We start from the raw sequence: 16,897 nt of genomic DNA, 5'->3' as shown, positions 1-16,897 counted from the left end.
GATGGAAAAGAACGGTTGCATTTATGAGAGGAAGGGGTTTTATGCAAGTGGGCTGAGCTCTGTCCTTTCTTACTTTTCCCTAAATTCTAAATACGTCTGTCTGAAACCTTTCACATCACTCACCATACTCCAGGAAAACATGGGGCCATGGCAGAGCATGTGCCTGCTTAAGTGTGAAGTGCCTCAAACTGCTAGGCACCAAATAATTGCAGAAGGGGAGATGCTTGACTGTTACTTCTCTCTTCTGAGACTGCTGTGGTTTAGTTTTTAACTGTGGCTCTTTCCACTTACCATTTGGATGTCGGTTTTGTTCCTCTGCATGTTCGGTTGCTGAAATCTCATGTTTGAGCAATTTTTTCTGCGAACATCTCTATATTGGAGAAGGCTGCCACAGCCTTTACATTGATGCTTTGGCAAGGTTATGGACTCCTGGTTTTTAGATCCCAGTAGTGGCTGGAGAGCCAAGATGCTGTCTACAAAATGCAAGTATAAGGAGGTGTGGGTTCTCACCCAGAAACTGTTGGATCCTCTGAGTCCCATACAGTAAAGAGTAACACAAAAAGACAGCTGCACCGGCTGAGTTCTGCCACTGTTCATCTGAATCAGGGGAAATGCTGCAGTTAAGCAGCATGACTGGTTGTGCAGCATGTGTTACAGTGAGGGTGTCTGTTGATATTGCTAGTGAGAGTCTCCTAGGTTAATATTATTGCCCTCTCTCCAATTCCCCTTCCTGTTAGCTGTGTGGTGGGAATTCAGCTGACAATCACTGAAGCTCCCTGAGAGCAGAAGTACTGGCATGTGAATCAGTCTCCAATGGTGGTACCAGTGTCTCTTGGCCAGAGACCTCGCAATCCTGAAGCTCTGGTGGGCTTTGTTTTGCAGGGAGGGTAAAAAAGCCTGTCAGCAATGACAAAAAATTGTTTCCTGGTGCTTCATTTTCCTCACAAACGTAGAAACCAAAAAATACCAGGCCTTGCTTTCTACCCAAAATGCTGCTTCACCTCTCTCTCTGGGTGGGCTGCAGACATTGCTGTGCCTATTCTCTGCTGCTGCTGGGGGTGACTCAGGGCTGTGCATTTTCCTGGCCCCCATGCTGTGAGGAGGGGAGCGTCACCCATGTGTGAGAGCTGGTGGCAGTCAGCCTTGCCAAGAGCGGGCTCCTGCCTGTGGGCCCCCAGGCAGGTCAGTGCATGGCAAACACAGGCCTGTGATGGTGCAGCCCTGCTCCTGGCCCGTGGTTTGGGTACTCTGTTTCCTATTTCTTCAATCCCTTTATTCCAGCGAGCTGCTCCTAGGTATATTGACAATAAAGGCTGGAAACTGAAATCGGGTTTATGGGATAAAAGAGCTAAAGTGCCCTTTTAGCACAGCCCACAGTAGCCAGGGACGTGATAAAATCTCTGATCACCTTGACACCACAGCTGGCCAGACATGCTTCTGAGAAGTTTTATGTTTTCCACAATACAACAAAATAATTTGTCAGCTTAAACAAGTGTAAATGAGCCCAATTCCTTATCTGTTGATTAGCAAGTTTTCATTGTTAGCTCTGACAAAGCCTTGTTCATGGGACTGACAATCTGACTTAATTTTATATGATGTCCTGAGGACTGAAACTCACTTCTGTTAGACAGAAACAAACTAAACTGCCCCTATGTGTAAAGGCTGGCCAGGGCAGAGGAGCAGAGGGAGCAGGGAAGATGCCATCAGTACAATAAAATCATGGGCCAGAGGAGATTGTGTTTAAGTCCACCTGCCTGTGGCATACAGAGACCTGCTAGGGACTCCTTGTGTGTGTTTGCAGTCCTATAAACTTGAAAGAGAAATTTAAAATAGGGTAATTGCACATCTTGCTATCAGTGGTGCTCAGGTTTATGTTGTAACAGTGGTTGCCAAAGACGTAGAGGAAACTCCACCACAGTACTGAGAGAAAATGTGTGTGCAGCAAGTGCCTCTGGCACATCCAGGCTCTGGGCAGAAAGGTCAGACTAAAGATCCATGAGGTGGTGCTGGACAGATTTGATTCCTCCACAGGAAACCCTCAAACACCTTGAAGGGGGACTATAACCTGAATATGCCTGGGGACATGGAGTACTGAAAAGCATGCTGCAACCTGGAAGAGGGAAACCAGGCTGAACTCACTGAGACACACAGAGCTAAGAGCATGCTGGACTGTCAATCCTTAGCTGGGGAGGGAGCTCCTGTCCCTGTCAGTGTATGGTGGGGATGATGTCTCAGAAGACTCTGGGTATGAGGCATGTTGATCGTAACATGTTTAGAGTTCCCTAGACAGGGAGAAACCTCAAATGGCCTTTCTAGATTTACTGCTGCATTAGGAGGCTTTGCATGCTGCTGTGACTCTAAGGCCTGAGCTTAACTACCTTACCATGAGTACAGAGAAGTGTCTTTCTAGGGCTCCTTTAAAATAACCTTAGTTCCTGAACCCGTGGTGTGTTACTGTGAAGTGTATTGGCCTCTGGTAGTGAACTTGGAATATTTTCAAGGAAACATATGGCTAAAGATTCATCTCTTTCCTAGTGCTGGTTTAACTGATCATGATGTTGAAACCATTTGTAACTCCCCTTTTGGGAGGTGCAATGTTCCTGCAGCTCAGTGTTATCAGATGAATTACAAGTTTAGTGACTAAATAGTTTTCAGGGTTAGTTTTCTGCAGAGATTCACAGTAAGCCTGTAGGTAAGCTGTCTGGAAGGATGGGTTGGGTGCTGTACTGGTCCTTCATGACCAGGAAAGTTCCAACACCCCTGAATATCCAGTGGGGTTGGGAGGCAATGAATTAGAGGTGGGTGTATGTGTGGATCAGTATGTGGCTTGCTGTTTTTTCTTGCTCTGGGCAAAATCTGTTGACTGTTCAGAGGGTGTAAGAGCCCCAGGTGTCAGGTGTTGTGTATCTGATGAAAAGATTCACTTGTGGAAAAAGACTCAGCAAAATGTTAGTCTTGTACTTCTCAAGTGCTGTCTGGAATGTGCTGCCGATTCAGTTATTTAAAGATAGGTGCTTAAAGGGCATTACTATGAATTTCCAGTCCCAAAAGAATAATTCTGTTCTGTACAAAATTCTACCAATTGAGTTTGGCCCTGAGTGGTCCAGCAAACAAATATTTCACTAGTGTTTTCCCTGCAAATATACTGTTCTTTTTGCAAATGTACTGAACAAAATTCAGTGGTTTTTCTTTTCCTCTATACTTTGGTAAATAACAAAAAAAGAAACCTCTTTTCCTTCTGAAAATTTGTTACTTCCAAGAACTCTTGTTCCTTCTGAAGGGCCCCCAAAATGAATGCACATCAATTCCTAAAATGAAAATAATGGATACTAGGAATAGCCACATGTTACTGAATGGTGCTGTAGTCCTTTCCCTCCCTCCCTCAGTTTCCATGAGGAAGCTCTGTGACTGCCAAAGCTGCACCTGTAGCATTTTTAGCAGGAGAGAGTAGATGCACATGAGGAATTGACAGTTGGGGCAGGGAGGGACCTAAGAATTGAAAACGGAAGGTGTTTAAACCAATTGAGCTACCTTTCTTTTGCTTTCAGCCTTCTAACAAAACGTGTTTCTCTGCTTGGATGTGTGCTTTTGATGCGTGTTTTTACTGGAACGCTAGTTTCTAATTAGCTGGAGAAGGAGAAGAGGGAGAGGAGTGGGCAGTTACCTTCCCTTCTTCCCTTGGAACAGTGTCTACATTTCCAAAGCTGCTGTCAGCTGTGGGCCATGGAAATGGTGCTCAGGTTCTTGCAGAAAGCAGCCCCAACACTACATGCCAAGAACTTTGGAGGCTGTGTCCTCAAGCAATAAGCTCAGTAATTGTTCTTTAGCTAACAGACCTTTTCAGGTTGTCTTCAGAGCAGGAATCCACGGACCTGTTAACGTCTCAGCAGCGATCCTCAGCCCTTCCTCTATCATGTGGTGAGCTGCAGGCACAGGGATGCACGTGCACGCCCAGTCTGACTGTGCATCGCGGCACAGCTGCCTTTCTTCCTGTGGGTGAAACCTTCACGCACACTTCTGGCATCTGGGCACATTGAGAACAACCTTACAAAGTAAACACATCCACCTACAATTTTTATTTTCCCAAATCACTCCTTTAGCTAATGTTTCAAAGATACATACGCACCACATCTGGTGCAAACCAAATATTTTCAGTCTGTTGGATCCAAGTCAATATTTGCCCAAGGTATTACAAAGACGGTCACGAAGCTGTGACTAGCTAAAGGTAACAGTGCCCTGGCTGAGGATTTGTCTTGGGCTTACCTGTGAGCAAAGGGATGCAGAGCTTTGTGATGAGGCATCCTGCCAGCACTGCTTCTGTGGTGACAGTGCTCGTGGCTAGTTTCATATGGCCCCCTTGATGACTGGCCCCCATGTGCTTGTGCAGACAGGGCTTGACTCATCACTGGTGCTGCTGGAGGACTGGCACTGCTCATGCACCTTCTCCAGCCCTCTGGGCATTCCCCTGGGAGAGCCAGATGCAATGGGACATTTGCAGGAGGGCTCCTCACTAGAATGAAGGCGGTGAATAAATCAGTGCATTCTGTCATGCTGGCTCAGCTCCTGTTTCAGATTTTTGCACCAAAGTGTTTATTTTGTGTAACTTGCGGGTTCCTGGTGCCTCTGCAGTCTCTGTGTAGGCTTCCTGCTGACTGATGTGCTGTACTTGCCATCAAGTTGTGGAAGTTGGCCTGTCAGAGCTGAATCAATCCTAGAAATGCTGTTAAAATCTGACATGCCTTTTGGTCAGTTGAGACTCGCTTGGGTGAACAAAGGTCAAATCTTCATTTTCTTCTTTGGTATTGACATAGTTCTATATAGAAGCTAACTCCCGCTGCTCCAAGAGCATTTCGAAGCTGACTCACATGTGACAGATTCGTCTTACTCTAAGTGAAATTAAAGAATGGGAACCTGACTGCAGGATGACCTACATTTAATATGTCATATTTAGTGTAAATATGAGTGGTCTGTGCTCTAAACAGAACTGAACATGTTTGCAGCTCTGTAACTCAGTCAATGATGTGTGGATTGCATCTAGTTAGTACTGCAAGAGTCTCACTGCTGCTGGTGGGGTGTCTGCAGACTAAACTCGGCAATGATCAGTCTGCTGGGGAAAAGGGTAATTTCCTGGTCACTGCTGGCTGCTGGAGAGGCCGGGTCAGTGGGCGTTACTCTTATCTTCAGTACTTCCACTGCAATTCTCTGTGGCTCAGCACATTTGGTCTTTGTGCTTGTGGTAGCATCTGTTTTTCACTTTGTTCTTCCTTGAGGCCAGGGACTAGCATAACACTAAGGGCTACTCTTAAAACTTCCTGGAGAAAGAACTCATGCTAAGATGCTAAGTAGCTGCACACCTGATTGTCTTCAGCCTGAAATTCATTACATTAAACTGGAAGTGACATATCCAGTGCTGTAAAAAACCAGTAAATCCTCAGAAACCAGGGGTGAAGGATGAACGCACTCCTGGTTAGAACCCTGCCTTAGGGGAGAGGGGAGGTTATTGTGTGACAGAAGCCTCCTTGCTATGGGATTACACCCTGCCTGACTGCTCTGTGGCTTGAGGTGTGGGTTGCTCCAACTAGCAGAACACACAGAGCAGGGTTTGACAAGTCCTCTCCTATTTTGTAGCAAGTATTTATTTCAAATTCCTCTTTTTTGATCTTTTTGTTGCATTTAAAAAGCAGAATTGCTTAGTGCTTTTTTTTAGATTTAGGGTGACTTAGCAGTCATTATGACCTTAGAGAACTTGTTCATGGTGATTGCTGTATGTTATGAGCATATAGGAAACACTGTGTTTAAATGTTGTGTAAGAGTTGGTGCTGTGGTCTCTGCCTTCATTTGCCTGTAACTGTCAACAAAATAGGTTGAAGTCTCTTATGTCAGTGCTTGACCTGTTATGTTGCTGTTTACTTGGGTTTACAGACAGTCACTGTAGTTCAGACATCTTTGAGAACGACATGTTGGGCAAATGTCACTCTTGCTCTGTGGCCTCCTCCTTAGGAAGCTGCAGTTCCCTCTCATAGCACCTTGGGTGGGACATCTTCCCTTCTCCACACTTCTGTTTGCTGGGTACCTGCAAAATTGCTTTTTCCCAAGGGGGCAAGAAGCACCTGAAAGAGTTCACCCCTCTCAAGCTGCTGTTCTGAGATGGGCACTTTTGTCTCTTCACCTCAAGGTGTGTGACAAGGAAATGAGACCTATACCTGGCAAACAAAGGAATATAGACATTCCTTAATGACCCTGCCAATTCCCTCTACCTCGTGCTTGTACTTGCATGCCTGTGAGTGGTGTCTGGATGACATCACTGTGTTTGCTTGAGCAAAGCAGTGGCTCAGCTGTGTGCCAGTGTGTTTGAAAGCAGCAGTGAACTTCAGTATGTTTGTAGTAGTAAAAGGTAAAAGAGGGTATTGCTGTGCAACCAGCTTCAGCTACTGACTTGGGACTGGCACAGACCAGAGGTCTTTTGACTCCTGCCGTGTTGGTGATGGCTATCAGTTTGGCACCTCTCCTGCCCTTTCATTGCTCTGGGACATTGAGATTAAGCCTGTAGCAAACATCTTGGGTTTAGTATCGGAGTTTTACCTCTGTCCAACGTGCATCTCCTACTGCAAGCTGTGAACACACAATTCAGGTTGGTGGAGACTTTCAAGGGCTCTGCAGCTAAATTCCCTTAATTCCCTTTGCATCCAGGAGACACAGGTGAGAGCAGTCACAGCCTCCAGAGTCCTCTTCCTCCCACAGCCTCAAAACACCAAGTGCCACAGTTCAAAGGGCAGGTTCTGATTAAGAAGTGGGCCAACACCTATAGATACAGTAATGGTAATAACACTGAAAATACTGTGCTGTATTTACCCACTACTCCAGAAATAACAGATGTGCAGCAGTAATTACCTAAACACTTAATTAGAGATATGGAGAACTGAGTGGTTGAGAGAGAGAGTATTGCTTTCTAGAAGTAATATCTGAACTAATACCTAAATGTACAGAGAAAAGTGATTTCTGAGTGCAGTCATGAATTATGCTGCTGTGACAGGATGTTGTGCCCCATCTCAATCTGTTTCATTCTTAGAGGCATGCTTTGCATAAACTAACAGAAATCACACTGGTTATAAAAAACCCAATTTTAACACACTACAGGACTACCCCTTAAGTAGGACCTCATCATAACCTTACATATTGATGGAAGTATCATTCTGTTAGTGCATTTAGAAGTGTAAGGACATTTTCTTGTGGCTTCACTCAGAATTGCACCTACATAGGGTTTCAGGAAGCCTAATGTAACAGTCAGATTAAGTGCTTTCTTGCCTATGGCTATTTTACTGGAAATCCTGGTAACGAAGACCTCAGAATAAGCATTTGTGTCAAAAAACCATGTTTTCAGTGCTTCCACCCTGGAAAGGGATGCAATAAGAGTCTGTTTCTCTTCTATTATTGATTATTTATTGTAGTTCTCACTAGAGGATAGAAGACTAAGCCATTCTGTCTCAAAATGTCAAACCTTAACCTTTGTGCAAACTTTCTGAAGTTGAGCAAGCTGTGTGAAAATGGGCCACTGTGATTGAATAACGTTAATGTGGAAATAGTTAACTCCCACACAACACTGTGTTTCACCATCTGCAACATGGTTTGGGTCTGCAATGGTTTCACAGGTCTGTGATGCGTGTGCAGATTTTGCGGTGGTTCTCCTATTTGTAATTACTACTGTACTTAAAGAAATGTCTGTACATTGATAAGCAGTACATAACATTGATACATAGATGCAGATGCTAAAAATATAATTACACTTTTGTGCTGAGCATTCAGCTATCCAGCCTGACTTCATACCCTGTACTCATAATTGCTTTCAGAGCCAGATTGTCACCCTGCCACAGGAGATTTTTCTTTTCTCCCAGATGGGTTCTCTTGCATTTGGTCGTATTAAAAGACATTTTGTGACTGTGTGAATCAGATCACTGTAACACTGACCTACCCTCCTTATCACCCTATGGCTCCACATGCTATAAGGTTATCTGCCAATTCTACTGGCACAGATTTTTAACATGACAGCTTCTTCCCCACACCCTTTCTCTCACTGTGAGCTCATGTCCCTCCTGAGTCAAACCTCTGCTGACATCCTGCTTTTCTTCACTAAACCTCTGCTGAAGTTTCCACACGGCACCTGGTGCTGGCCCTTCCTTACCCCTCTCTGAACAAGTGTTAATCCCAGGCAAGTTCAGTACCAGCTGTAGGTTTACTGTTACAGACACACTGCAGGTACCTCGCCTGTTGTGCTGATGGAATTCATTGCATGAAAAGTGCCTCTACACAGATGGCCTGGATTAAAAAAAATTACCTCCAACAGCTGCCCAAAACCAACCCACCATGAACCAAGAACTAGTATTTACAATCTTTGCTCATAGTCAGTCCCATTCACTACTGGATTCCACTCTGAGATTCAGTCATTCAAGCTGGTTTTCCATATACTTAATGTGCATCCTTGTTATTTTTGTTCTCCCTAATAGAAGGGTTAATTTTTAGTAAGAATGCCTGGTAGAAGAAACTCAGGATTTGCAGTCTTACTAGTTTGTAATAACAACTTCCACCCATGCCCAATCCCCATGCATTCATTTCTTGCTTTGTCATTCCTAATAACCAGAACTACTGGGTTGTACAGGTTGTGCTAGTAGTTAACCACGTGGCTTAGGCTTCCTTGGACCTTAATACCCTCTTTTACCTTTTACTACTACAAACACACTGAAGTTCACGGCTGCTTTCAAACACACTTTGATTTTTCAAGATTCTTAAAAAGTAACATTATTTGCTCTAGCCCATCCTGCTTTCTTTCTTGTATAGCCTAGAGCAGTCCATTTTCCCTAAGTGGCCACATTATCTTTTCCCCAAGAGCCATTTACTGTTAGGTGGCCTCAATAAGCAGCTCTGAACTAGAAGATCTCAAGCTCTCAAACTTCTGAGTTGTAGCTCTGTCCCAGCCCTCAGCTCCCCTTACATCTGTTGCCTTGTCTTCTTCAGTGGGCAGAATGGTTATAAATAGAGAAGATGGATGGATTCACCCAGATTCCTCAAAGATCTCAGCTCTTCCTCAGTTCACTTTTGAAGCCAGAGCAAACTCTTATTTCAAAGTGCTTGGCCTCAACATACTTCACCATGTTCAAAACTGAGCCTAAAGGTTGCAGTGGCTGTATCTACAGATATGACCCAAATCTGGTGGTGATTACATATGAAAATCTGACCCAGTTCAGCTGTAACGTTTCTGTTTGGTGTGCAGCCAAGTTTACAGTATCAGCAACATCAATGCAAAGCAACTGATACGGAAAAATATGATCAATGGACCTTTATTTCTCTTCAGCTCTGTGTAGGGTTAGGCAAAAGAGTATGGGAGGCGTTACAGCATGTATTGCCAAAAACCAAGCAAATGTATTTTGAATTTCAAATGCATGTTCCACCAGAAGGGGATGTTCCTTTGCAACATGGTGGGATGCCTGCTATCAGTTTTGGTACAAGCTATGTTAATGCCCCGGCCAAGTGTGTGGATACCAGGAGCTCAGAGTGTATTTCTGGCTCTGCAGGTGACATAGCCCATGTGCCTGGATGAGTCACTCCACTCCCCTTTCACTTTCTTTTTCTATGAAAAGGGGTTTAGCATCTTTGAAAAATGCTTTGAAATTGATGATCAAACTTCCAATTGATAATCATTCTAAAGGAGACTGCTAATGTTAAAGAGCTCACCTCAATGCATGTAAACATTCCACAAGGAGACCATTAGCTCAAACAAAAAAAATCAGCAAATAAAAATAAGCACGATCCTGTGAAGTCTGTGATCAGTCTGATCCATCTTCAGTGGTGAATTTGTAATCCTGGTCAAAGTTCTGAAACTAAACAATTTCTTACAATGATTAATTAAAAGTAGGAATGCATCTCTTTTTTTAGTAAAAAAATTTTCCCAGAGGTTGCATTATGAAAGATAATGGCCTTGATAGGTAACAGCCTATAGAGATACAGGGGCTGTTATATGGGGATTCTTATAGAGCAAGAAATTCTGAACAATGCAGTTACTGCACCAGTTCACACAATGAAATTTAACCCATCTTAAAATGAAAAGTGACTTGAAACTTGATTTTCTTCTTTTGTCTTTCTTTCTTTCCTTCTCTGTATGTTTAGAAATGTCAAAATGAAACACACTGACAATTTGGACACTTTTTCAAGTTGAGAAATTAATCAAAACCAACCTTTTCCTGCAGAGGTTTCATTTTCAACCAAGTATGCCGCTTCTGATTAAAGAAGTTGCATAAAAATTGTTAATCATCTCTGCACAGGAGTACTGCTGTAGCTGTTGGGTGATTCATGCCTGTTTTAGAGACAGCTTTCATAATAATCTATAGGTGCTGTTGTAAGACTCTTTATATGAGTACTTTTGCCTGTGCACAGGTCATGTGGCCCATGGGGCCCTTCCAGCTGCAGAGCAGCAACTGTGGACAGGGGCACCAAACCAAGGGCACTTTGGAGGAGCAAGGGGACAGTGGGCCCGTGTGCTGTCCTGTGCTGGGGGAACGAGCCCTGCTGCAGGCTCCCCACAGCGAGTCCCTGTGCACATGCGAGTGGGAGGCGCATGGCTGGACAGAGCCATCCCTTGCTGGGTGCAGGAGGGGTGGGAAGCCCAGGGGTCTCCTGCTGGGGAAGTTGGGTGGGATCTTTACAGCGACACATGGGGACTGGGCAGGAGGATGAGTGCTAACTGTTGGAATTAGTGAAATGGTACGGCGGAAAGGAATGGCCATGCGCTGGGATGGGAATAACAAGGAAGGATTTGGAAGAAGAGGGGACAGAAACAGTAGAGATATGAAACAGGGTGGGGTGAGTGTCCATAACTCTGGCTTTGTATCCAGTTGTGAATTTTTAGTAGAAGTTTTTCAGAAGCAAAAAGTACAGAGTATTATTTATGGAGTATTATCTGTGGAGTTCTGAATTCAGTATTTTTAAGAGTCTGTGGGTCTTAGAAATTGTACTTAGATGGTAAGAGCAGATACTCTTTGGCTAACCTGCAGGGAACTTCCTTCCTCCATTTGTAAAGGAAATAAGGATGTGAAGATATGTATCTATGCTGTTGTGCTTCCATTCCCCCCTCCCTCATGCTTCTTAGCACTGGTGACTTTATCAGCTTTGCTTCAGGCGTCATCTATGTCATCTATCTTGTATTCAAGGTTATCAGATAGAGATGAACTAGGAAAAAAAAGAAATCCAACTTTCGACTCAAACCCTTAAGATATAAATGATGTAACCCAGAATCCAGCATTACTCCTACACAGATCAGTCAAGTATCAGAACTAGAGGTCAGTGTTTCACCTTTGAATCACCAGATTAGAAAAAAGAGCCTTTCTTTCAGTGAAGTCTAGACAATAGCACTACTTACAGTTAGATACTGACAGAGCCTTCAAGGCAGGGAGATAAATATTTGTAGCTACACTTTAACATTTTTTTTAATGCTGTGACAAATTTTGAACTGGAGGGAGAAGGAGATAACATGCTGTAAAGTGTGAAGTGTGCTCGACAGTTCAAGAAAACAGCTAGCAGGTCTTGAGTATTTGAGCATGAAAATGATCCCTTCATTCTTTGCAGGACAGTTATCATAAAACCTTTTAGATAAATTATGGCATTACTGCCAAGCCAAATTATAGCTATTTGATGCCTTAGCACTACAGCATTGCAGACTTAATCTCGTCCCACATCGTGGGAGAAGGGATGGCTTGCAGAGGCACTACAGCTGAAAAAGCTGTGGGTCCTGCTACAGCCTGACCACGGAGAGCTGGACTGTGCCCAGAGCACCTCCGTCCCGCAGGACCCGCGGCAGCTGCGGCCCGGCTCTCGGCCGAGGGAGCTCTCGGTGTGCTCCAGGCAGCCTCTCGGGCGCGCTGCACAAACCGCACGTTCCCAGGGCAGTGGCCTCGCTCGCCCCGTGTGAACTCAGCCAGCACAGCAACACACCCATGCTGCTTTTCGGCAGAAAGGAGACCCAACTCGCTCCCACAGCAAGGCTCCCTTCAGCTCAGAGAGAGAGAGAAAACTTAAGAAGGAAATAAAAAGTTGTTCACATTAATCTCTTCTTTCAGAGAACAATCTCTGCTTATAGAGTAAGTGAGCATTAAAATGACATTTGCATTCTTAGGAAACAATGCCTGTGCACAGTTTGCAACGTTTCAGATTCATTCTTTGGAAACAATTTGTGTGATTTATTCTGTTTTGCTTCAAGCGTGATTCTGTTTTTCTTCGGGGCTGCTTGGGGTGTGTGGTTTGACACTCAGCTTGTCAGTTTAGCATTGTGAGATTGTGAGTTTTTTGAAGAGGGCACATCTGTGGTTATAGAAGAATAACAAGAAGCATCAGATGTTCAGAGAACAAAAAAGCAGAGCTTGGGAGGATCTTAGAAATGAATAGTTAGCAGAGATGACATATATATGACCCAGAGCTCTGGAGGGCTAATGTGGTATCTGTAAAATCACTTATTTTTCAAGTTTTCAAATTCTCTTAATTATCTTAATAAGGAACAAACACTTTAACTGCATTTCTAGTTGTGAAATTTTATAAGCCAAGGATCTTAAACAGCAAAAGTATCTATTTATTTTTTTAATTTACCGAGAGCCCATAGTTCAGGAAAAAAAAAGTACTCTTCAGTACTCAAAAAAGCTTTTAAGCAGTAAAACTACTGCCCTTTTGAGAGCAAAAGGAAATGCTGGGATTGCAGATTTATCCCCTGTATTCCCAACACTCGCTTGGGAATAATTAAGTTAGATGGACATTTAACCAGCCTTTGTGCAAGAAGGAGTCAAGTTGAACTGCACGAGGCTGTAGGCTTATGCAGGTAACAGTGAACTGGAGCTAAACCTTGTTCAAAAATCAACAGCCAAACTGTTTTCAACAGTGTCTGCCTTTGTTAAAGTGCAATTTTATCCACCCGCATTGTTATCAAAGGACCATAGTATTTTAAAAGTTCTTTTTAAATATTTTTTAAAATTTCTCTCCTACACTGATGTGAATTCACCCTCTCTTTTCTGGCTATGCAGGTAAAGATACTACACCAATACAACTTTGCTTGCACCTTCTCAGCAAAGTATTTTTAATGGATCACATGCTTTGAGACCATGTCCTCAATTTGAAACTTTTGAATAAGAAGTGCAAAAGTTAGTAATTATCTTCATGAATTCTGTGCTAAAGTGATGTTCACCATTTCAAATGCTGAAGTAATGTACCTACACTTTGAAATACAGCCAGCCTTGCTAAATCAGTACTAGCCACAGATTTGCAACCATTTATTCTATTTATTAAATTATCAAATCTGAAGTGTCTGCAAAAGGTTTTCTCCTGACTCTGGATAGCACTTGCAGTACTGAGGTGTTTACGGAAAATCCTGCTTAGTGGCAAATCCTGATTAGGAAACGTTATCATTTTTCTGCATAATAGGTGAGATAGACGTGCCTAACATATGGTTGCTATAAAATACCTTAGATGAGTCAGATCTTAGCTGACAGCTGTAAGCAGGATTGCTGTGGCTTCTTAGATAATACTACCAATTATGGTCCTTTTTGTTACTTAACTACTGTACTGGTAAGTTATATTAACCTGATTTGTAGACACTCCTGTTTGAGTAGAACAAAAAGGCAAGATTTATGATGTAAATCCTGATCTAATGTTTGCAGCTTATTAAAGCTGTATCCAAAGTCCTTCAAGCTCTCTGTAGTGATGACTAATTCTAACCTGATTGTAGGACTTCCCAGGAAGCTGCTGCTGTCCCACTAAGTGTTCAATTCAGCTACATACACCATGAAATTTAAGAAGGTAAAAAGTCCAGAAATGGAATTGATTTGATGATGCAGGATGTACCAGTAGCCCCAGTGGCTTTATGCTCTGATCCTTGCATGCAGCTCCCACAGGTAATCACAGTGTGCAAAAATGTACTGAAGAGTTTGCCTTTAAAGTGCAGGCTACTGCAGTGTCCTGGGGACTGACTCCCCAGCAGGGACTTTGCCTTAGAACCTGTGCTTCTGCTCTAGCCTGTTGCTGGAGAGGGGCTCTTTGGAGCTCTTGTCTTGAGGGAACTGCAGGATAGCCAACAAACAGGGGGACAGCTGCAGTGTACAGGGGCACACTTAGGAGTTTAGTCCACACATTCAATTTTCATAGCAAAGTTTATCTATTTTCTTCAGAACTCCAGCTTGCACTTTGCTCTACTCTACAGCTACGAGCAGCTAAATGAGGAATGCTAAATGAGAGCCACCTGAAGATATGTGTTTCCCACATACATCCCCCCCACCTCCCCAAATCCTGTGTAGCACCATGAATGCCACAGCTCACGTTCTACAGCATCTTTCTGTGCAGAGAAGTGCTCACAAAAAGAAAGTTCACAAGAGGAAAAGTCTCCACCAATATTACTTTCCGCCTTTGCTAATGGAAGGCACACCCACTTCCTTTGACTCTAATCAGAGGAGGGCTGGCTGTCAGGTGGTAGAGATACACAGTTGAGAAACAAGAGGTCTTTATAGTTAGGTGCCTAGCCCTACCTTGTATACCATCTGCTTCTAATGGAAACTTAAGACTTGCCAAAAGGAGAGGCTGAGTCTGTGTTTTCAATATTTAATGCTCACTGGAAATGACAGTTCAGCATTACCTGCTGTCCCACTGAGATCAAGCTAAACCCCACCCACAGTACTGTATGTTCATAGGCAATTGCAGAAATAAACAGTAAGCATGGAAAACTTAGAGGCAAACTCTTGAACTAGAGTGTGACCTAATTTCAACATAGGGGCATTGTTTTGCTTTCCCTAAAGACTGCCACTTGCCTGAATTCCTTTGGTGTTAACTCTTATAGGTTAAGAAAAAATTGTGTGAAGTAGTAGCCATGAAAATAAGTGAATAATAGGATCAGATTGCTTAGAAACTCCCTACTGTTCAGGGGCAGGTCCCCATTCAGTTTTGTGCACACTCTACTACAAATTACTCCAGGGAGAGCCAGTCTACTGTGTCAGCATTCTCAGCTGACTTTTTTGCTTTCTTTCCCCCATGAGGGAACAGGGGCAGAGGCATTACCACCATCCATTTCATAAAGGCACTAAGGTAAGATTTGAAGACCCTAAATTTAAGGGCATCAGTTCTCTCTGAAGCAGATGAAGACAGGCAGGTACCTAAGTTTGGATGCCTAAATTTAGATGGTATGAGTACTGCTTTCCCCTTCTCTCTTCCTTTTTCTTCTCTCTGATGTGCTAGTCCTTTTTTCTCAGCAGTTAAAAGAGACATGTCCAGCTGAGCTGCTCATCCCCTCCTGCACTTTGTAGAGTCCAGGTTCTCTCAAACTAGGGGGAGAAGGGTAGGGCATGGAACATCAAGATTCACCAAACCGTCATTTTCCCCCTAAAACCACAACAGATGTCTCACTTTTAAGCTACTCACTGAGACTGAAGAGTGAAAATACAGGTGACTCTTGTATGTGTTGTGTGGACACGGCCTGTGAGGCCCCAGACACATCTCATGCATGTACCAGCACCTTGTTGCTCCCTGCAGCTCCCTTTGAAAGACAGGGTGGATTGAAATTTCCAGCCCTGGCTTTGGACAGCAGCACAGCCCTGTCAGTTATGCTGAAGAACTTTTTTGTTTTGATAGTTTTCAATTAAATAAATCAGGCTCTTTTCTGCTTGTTTTAATGTAGGATTTTGCATTACCATATCTAGCTTGATTTGCAAACTTTACACAGATTCAGTGTAATCTCTTCAAAAACCTGAATGTGTATGGGTTACATTATGACTTTTCTACTTTTCTGAATTGTGAACATCAAATGAACCACTCTGACTTCTCTTTTTCTCTCCAAAATCCAAGATAAGTCACTAAGCATGGTCAATGGGCAAAAATAATCAGATGGCAGCAGTGAAGGTCTCTGTGCTAGGAGGTTCAGTATTACAGAGTGCATTGCTTACACTGACAGCATTTACCAGACTGTGAACTGAACTTTGGTGTGAGAATAGACACAAAAGTCTTTCCATCAGCCTCTTTAGCCAGCATAAAGTCTGCTTCGAATAATGTTGAGAAAATGTGACTCTGTGTATGTATTTGTTCTCTTCCTGAGATTATTTCATTACAGCTATGGAAAACTTGGTAAGAAATCCATTCTCTGACATGCAGGTATGTGTCACACATTCCTCCTTTGAGGCAGAACAGCTGCAACAGCATGAAACAAGCTTTGCTTCAAGCTTTAAACTAAGCTGTTCTTCTATTCTTTACTAAATCAATTATATAAGTCAGGGAAAAAAAAATCACAATTTAAGTCTGGTTTCCTTTCTGCCCCCCTGCTATTAAAAGAAACATATCCTACTCCAATTGCTGGCCATGGACCAGACAGTGCTGGATGCTTTACATGGTCATGGCAGTGGACTTCTGAGACTTTATGATCCTTATAATCTAAGGTGCTAATGGCTGTGCCAAGTTATGCCCCTTTGACAGAGCTGTTCAGAAATAGAGGTTTCTGTCCCATTTACCCTAAACCCCAGATCCATGATGTCTCTCCACACCTGCAGCTCAGAAGTCAGTCACTACAATTGAGTGTATCTGAGATAAGGCTGAAACCACCACTGACCCAAATGTCAACTGCTCTCATCTGTTTAACTTACACAGAAGAAAAACAGTAAGCACAGAAACAAGGCCACAAGGAAACAATCCATCTGCCAACATAAGCAAAATGAGAAGGGGCAGAACAACACCAAAAACCAGCTGCATTATCTTCTGTATTATCTTCTGAAGGACAGATAGTTGTGACAGAAATTTGCTTTAAGATAAAAAAATGATATCTAGATTTGACCATTTCTAAGCAATTAGGTTGTTACAAAGCATGCTCATAAGAAAACTACATAAATGAATTGAA

Source organism: Camarhynchus parvulus, chromosome 8, assembly GCF_901933205.1.
Source record: "Camarhynchus parvulus chromosome 8, STF_HiC, whole genome shotgun sequence".
NCBI classification, from domain to species: domain Eukaryota; kingdom Metazoa; phylum Chordata; class Aves; order Passeriformes; family Thraupidae; genus Camarhynchus; species Camarhynchus parvulus.
The sequence above is the reverse complement of the archived record's forward strand: the minus strand, read 5'-3'. Positions refer to the sequence as shown.